The 6,763-nt window shown below is 50.2% G+C and overlaps 1 pseudogene; it reads left to right on the top strand.

Moving 5' to 3' along the window:
* The first annotated feature begins 1,266 nt into the window (after nucleotides 1-1,266).
* On the top strand, nucleotides 1,267-2,437 carry LOC147725390 (uncharacterized; annotated as a pseudogene).
* The last annotated feature ends 4,326 nt before the right edge of the window (nucleotides 2,438-6,763 follow it).

Here is a 6,763-nt window from a genome sequence, read left to right as displayed (position 1 = left end):
TTACACCTGGCCTCTGCAATCTTGGCAGTGTGCTGTGGGCCCAACACGATTGTCGGAATGTGCATGGCTGCTGAGAGATACGTGTTCCCCCTATCTGTTTGACTGGCCAACTGTCCACTGACTTGCACCCTTTTGTCTCCCATCATGGTAGGTGAAGCTGCACCTTTGCGAAGACGTGTGGAGGAGCATGGCACGTGATGTACGGGCAGTGGGGGTGTCCAATAGACGACATACACACTGCCACAAACGCTGGGACGACATTTCCAGGCTGAGCAAGAATGTAGCGGAAGTGACACTAGGGATGATTCCAAGAACGCCACGTCTGGCCCGACGCTCAATGACCCCTCTCATGCACCGTATCATTGCTGTGACGCATCCTGACCTGTCTGACCGGCTGCGTGTGGATCAACAGCAAAGTAGCGGTAAGCATACTGTCTGTGTATGTTGCATGGGAGTGCAATGCATGTATTGTTGCCCAGACACATTAGTGACTTCAGTGTAGCGTATGTATTGTTGCAATGGCATGGGGGTGCCATTGGCGGAGTCAAATGTCACTTCCAGGTCCGGCATGTTGATATGCCACTCGCTAAGCAGTTGAGTGTTGATGCACATGCTGTAGTGGTCCGTCGCCCCATGGCAAGACATGTGTGCAGATGTACGTGCTCCTGCCCTGTCCGCATGCTGTACAGGTTTCACGGCCAACAGCGCTTATTTCATGTGAGGATGACTGGTAGGGGTGGGCCGTGTGCAGGTTGGGGGCTAGATGTACTTTGTCAGCTATTGTATTAGGGATTCCTTGGCCTACTATACGCGAGTGTGCCCATGACTTACACCTCTTTTCTGTGCTTTTCAGCTTTGGCAGAGGCCACTCAGCCACAGATGGCGGAGATGATTGGAGGCAATGCATCCGGATCAGACTTCGGGCACACGGAGACTGACACAGAAGAGGGCAGCGCCGGAGAGGGGGACAGGACCGTCCCCGAGGACTCGCATGTGGAGACAACATCGTCCTCATCTTCCGACAGTGTTGGTGAGTCTGCACTGTTGTCACAGACTGGGAGTGGCCAATCAACACCTCCAGTCGGGACACAGCACACAGGGCCCACACTGCCGCCAACTGCACCATGTACTGTTCGTGCACGCAGGAGTAGGGGGAGCAGAGTGGCGTTCGGTGTCGGCACCGCTTCCCCAGTCTCGGTGAGCCAAAATGCACTTTGTGCTGAGGCTGTTGATCTGCTGCGACAGCTGTGTGTGGGGCAGACCAATATGATAAATGCATTCCAAGACCACGATAGGAATTTGGGGCAGGTGGTGGCATTCATGGAAGGGATGCATGGCGATCTTGCTGGTCTACACAGGACAGTTCAGTCATTGGCTAGCAGTGTGTCGTCTGCCATTGTACAGTCGCATGGACTGGGTGCTACTTCTGTTTCCCCATCTACCACACTGGATGTCTCAGGGGGGATTGTACATTCTGACCAGGACTCCAATACAGGTTATTGCACTAGAAGCATCGTCACCCAGCACGTCAGGGCACGAAGGGCTCAGACAGCATCCCCTAGGTCAGCAAAGTCTGTTCACAAAGACAACGTCAGATACACTGGAGTACACACACGGGATCCACAAGTGGTGTTGGGGGAAATGCCTCCACATGCTACACAGGCATCCCACACAAAAGGTACTCCCAAGACAAGGGTTACTCCCAGTTCCATGGACACTACCTTGGACAAGGACAGTCAGAAGACAAAGGCACCTCTGGAGAGCAGGGACACTCCCAAGGACAGGGACACTAGTAAGGAAGGGGCCACTCCCAAGGGCAGGGACAAGGACAGTCAGAAGACAAAGGCACCTCATAAGAGGAGGGATACTCCCAAGGACAGGGACACTAGTCAGGAAGGGGCCACTCCCAAGGGCAGGGACAAGGACAGTCAGAAGACAAAGGCACCTCTGGAGAGCAGGGACACTCCCAAGGACAGGGACACTAGTAAGGAAGGGGCCACTCCCAAGGGCAGGGACAAGGACAGTCAGAAGACAAAGGCACCTCATAAGAGCAGGGACACTCCCAAGGGCAGGGACACTAGTAAGGAAGGGGCCACTCCCAAGGGCAGGGACAAGGACATTCAGAAGAAAAAGGCACCTCTGGAGAGCAGGGACACTCCCAAGGGCAGGGACACTAGTAAGGAAGGAGACACTCCCAAGGGCAGGGACAAGGTCAGTCAAAAGACAAAGGCACCTAAGAAGAGCAGGGACACTCCCAAGGACATGGACACACACAGGGAGAAGGTGTGTTCTGGAGACAGGTACACCAGAGACGACAAGTCTGCTGCCAGGAACAGGGCACCATCCAGTGAACAGGGAAAGTCCAGAGACAACATTCCTCCTACGGAAAAGGAACATCCAAGGGACAAGGCTTCTCCCATGGACACTGGTGCTATAAAGGACAGGCATACATCACCCCTTGCTGCACTAAGGCTGATGTTGTTGAGGGAACGGAATACAGATGTTTCCGCGGTGGAGTCCCCCTTACCTCCACTCCCATCAGGGCCCGTCAGGAGCAGAGGAATGTGGGCCCTGTTGTAGCATCCCCCACGACACATGTTGCAGAGGCCAGAAGGCAGCCACACAGCGAACGACAAGCATGCTCCAGCACGTCCCCAGAGAGCATACCCCCGGCAGCAGATGCACCACCCATGGTGGGTGACATTTTATTTCCGTCCGAACCACTTGCCAGTCCTGTCCTGTCCAGGGTGCACTCACATATCCCCAAGAGACGTAGACACACACCATTGACACATGCCCACCCCGATGTCGGTCAAGTCCAACTATCACCAGCTCCCAGAGCCACCCTGCCTCCTGGCCCATACAGCCCTGTGGCTCATCATTTCAGTGGTCCCAGTGGCGCAGCTGCAGTTGACTCGCATGTGTCAGATAGTGGCACCGTGTCTGTTGTTTTCTGTCATGCATCATGTAGTAGCACTGTATCAGTTGTGCCCTCTCCTGGTTCTGGTGCTGGCAGTGTGTCTGGGTCTGTGGCGCATGTGTCAGTCACTCGAGCTGTGGCTGTTTCTCACACTCCTGTATCAGGTGCTGGCAGTGTGTCTGGGTCTGTGGCGCATGTGTCAGTCACTTGAGCTGTGGCTGTGTCTCACACTCCTGTATCAGGTGCTGGCAGTGTATCTGGGTCTGTGGCGCATGTGTCAGTCACTCGAGCTGTGGCTGTGTCTCACACTCCTGTATCTGGTGCTGGCAGTGTGACTGGGTCTGTAGCTCACGTGTCATTCATTGCATCTGTGGCTGTGTCTCACACTCCTGTTTCTGGTGCTGGCAGTGTGTCTGGGTCTGTGGCCCATGTGTCAGTCACTCGAGCTGTGGCTGTGTCTCACACTCCAGTTTCTGGTGCTGGCAGTCTGTCCGATGCAGGTACCTCACGCAATCCACATGATAGTGTGATGTGAGGTGCTGTTCACTTCACTCACATGTCATGGCACATGGTGTGTACATTGTCCATTGTGTACAGACTTCCACTGTTGTGGTCCTTGGGACGGGTTGCTTGGAATGCGTACTTGTGCTGCCTCTGATGGACCTGTTCAGTGCAAAGGACTGTTGATGCACTTAGCCCCTCTCATGTACTGCCTCTGATGGACCTGTTCAGTGCAATGGACTGTTGATGCACTTAGCCCCTCTCATGTACTGCCTCTGATGTACCTGCTCTGATGTCCACAATGCCCTGTTGGTGTTCTGATACTGCAGTCTGCCCTCTCATGTGCTGCCTCTGATGTACCTGCTCTGGTGTCCACAATGCCCTGTTGGTGTTCTGATACTGCAGTCTGCCCTCTCATGTGCTGCCTCTGATGTACCTGCTCTGGTGTCCACAATGCCCTGTTGGTGTTCTGATACTGCAGTCTGCCCTCCCATGGACTGCCTCTGATGTACCTGCTCTGATGTCGACTATGCCCTGTTGGGGTTCTGATACTGCAGTCTGCCCTCATGTACTGCCTCTGATGTACCTGCTCTGATGTTGACTATGCCCTGTTGGTGTCCTGATACTGTAGTCTGCCCTCATGTACTGCCTCTGATGTACCTGCTCTGATGTCGACTATGCCCTGTTGGGGTTCTGATACTGCAGTCTGCCCTCTCATGTACTGCCTCTGATGGACCTGTTCAGTGCAATGGACTGTTGATGCACTTAGCCCCTCTCATGTACTGCCTCTCATGGACCTGTTCAGTTTAATGGACTGTTGATGCACTTAGCCCCTCTCATGTACTGCCTCTGATGGACCTGTTCAGTGCAATGGACTGTTGATGCACTTAGCCCCTCTCATGTACTGCCTCTGATGTACCTGCTCTGATGTCCACAATGCCCTGTTGGTGTTCTGATACTGCAGTCTGCCCTCTCATGTACTGCCTCTGATGTACCTGCTCTGATGTCGACTATGCCCTGTTGGTGTTCTGATACTGTATTCTGCCCTCATGTACTGCCTCTGATGTACCTGCTCTGATGTCGACTATGCCCTGTTGGTGTTCTGATACTGCAGTGTGCCCTCTCATGTACTGCCTCTGTTGTACCAGCTGTGTTGGCCACCATGCCCATGCTCATGCATACACTGTGATTATACCCCGATTATGTGTAATAAAGCAAGTCAATCATGTGTCGTGCTTTGTCGGAGTTATTCCTGCGTGTGTGATACAGGTGTGTTTTTGTATTTGCTTCTAATCAGTGGGTTCAGATACCTGACACTCCCCCTCCCGACGTCACGACCCTTGCAGGTACTCCCCTCCAGACAGCGAATGGTTTGTAACGTACCTGCGTCGTCCTCGGTAGTGGGCCAGGACTAGGACAAGGTGGATCGCGAAGAGTATCGGGTAAGCGTGTAGTGCTGGGTCCATGTTGGCGAGCAGCTCGTGGTGGGTATGTTCGCTGTGGGACATCCACAGTGTTCAGGCAGGTTGTTTTTCCGCAGCGCTTTTGTGTGTATTTTCTGCCATCTTGATTTGGGGGACGGTCCTAGACGTCAGTCTGTACGGCGGAGTCTCTGGATTGGTTACGTCCGCCGCGTGGTCGGGTGTAGATGGCCCGCGGAGCGTGCTCTTCCGTCGCGGACAGAATTTGGACAATCTTTCATCACCTGATATGGCGGACGGAGTGACCGGGACAGGCGGACGCAGATAAGGCATGTTCCGCATACTCCATGGCTGCGGAGGCACTGCCGTCCGCCATCCTAATGAGCCCCATAGTGCTTACATGAGAGGGAGGACATTCACTGTTCAAACTCATGTCTAAATAACATTGGGAAAAATAAAACAAATTTGGATGAGGTAGATTTACAATTCTAACTCCAATCTAGCATATGTTGGGGAAGGTGTGTACATTGCAGGATCAGATTTACTATTCTAATTCCAGTCTCACAAACATTGGAAAAAATGCAAACATTTGGAAGTCTGATTTACTGTTCTAGTCTAACACATTTTGTGATAAGTACTAATAAGGAGAGGGACCCCTGCCAAGATAGAGGCAGGTAAGCAGGGGAAATAGAGAACACCAAAAGCACGAAACTACCTGCCCCTACTTTTCAACAAAGCCCTCGAACAGGGTCCTAAGATTTAACCACTATCTCCGGAACAGATCAAGGACAAAGATGAAAGATTACATCAAGTTTTATAAAATATCTAATAATTTTATTTATTTTTCAACAAACCTTTCATCAATTTATAAATACACAAAATAGTTATCAAGAAACGGCATAATTCAATAAGACAAAAATAAATAAATCAAGTCCCACACACCTAATTCATACATCACACTCATACCATCATACATTCCAAGATTCATCATAATGACTAACAGATCATTCACACAATTCATGGCACAATGATATTAAAAATTGTGCATAACAGCCACAAGATGGTCAGATGACAGCGTGGAAACAAATCATCAGGGGGGTAGGGGTAGATACAATCCAGCTGCTCCCACACAAATAATGCCAACGCGCGTTTCGGTGTGTTGCTACAGCCGGGGCTACACCTTCATCAGGGCGGAGATGGACAATAGGGCTGGGACAAAGCACCTGCAGATATGAAAGGAAGGAACACACATTTCAGAATAATTACTCATACTAACTACTAACAAACTATACATTTTTGATCAACTCAAAAAAAGGTAGGGAGGTAAAACTTGGCATATTGTGGAAAGGACATATATGGTGTAGGTCAGTTTTACAATTGTAACTCAAATCTAAAAACATAGGTAAAGTACATATGTTTGGATGGGGTAAGAATCCAATCTATCAAACACTGGGGAAAGTACATACATTGGGGAGGTTCTGATTTACTATTCTAAATCCAATCTACCAAACACTGTGGCAAAGTGCACACATGAGAGGCATATGTCATATTCTAGTTCTAACAATAGGGAAACTAAATACATTGGAGAGTCAGATGTACTATTCTAACTTCAATTCGAGAAACTCTAGAGAAAGGGCATAGAGCATATAACATTGGGGGGGGAAGAGGAATAAATGTTTTATTGTAACTTCAACCTAAAGTTATTGGAGAGAATGAATAAATGCGGGGACAGATCTACTATTCTAACGCTAGTCTAAAGAAAACACTGGGAAAAGTATATATGTTGCAGTGGGGTTAGATTTGCTATTCTAAATTTGATCTAACTATCTGTGGGAAAATGCATATATTTGGGAGTGTCCAATCTCCTAGTCTAACTCCAATTCAACAAACAATAGGTAAAATGCATACATCAGGAGGACCA

The sequence above is a fragment of the Lissotriton vulgaris genome, chromosome 3_2 (assembly GCF_964263255.1).
Source record: "Lissotriton vulgaris chromosome 3_2, aLisVul1.2, whole genome shotgun sequence".
Taxonomy (NCBI): Eukaryota; Metazoa; Chordata; class Amphibia; order Caudata; family Salamandridae; genus Lissotriton; species Lissotriton vulgaris.
The sequence above is the reverse complement of the archived record's forward strand: the minus strand, read 5'-3'. Positions and strand labels throughout refer to the sequence as shown.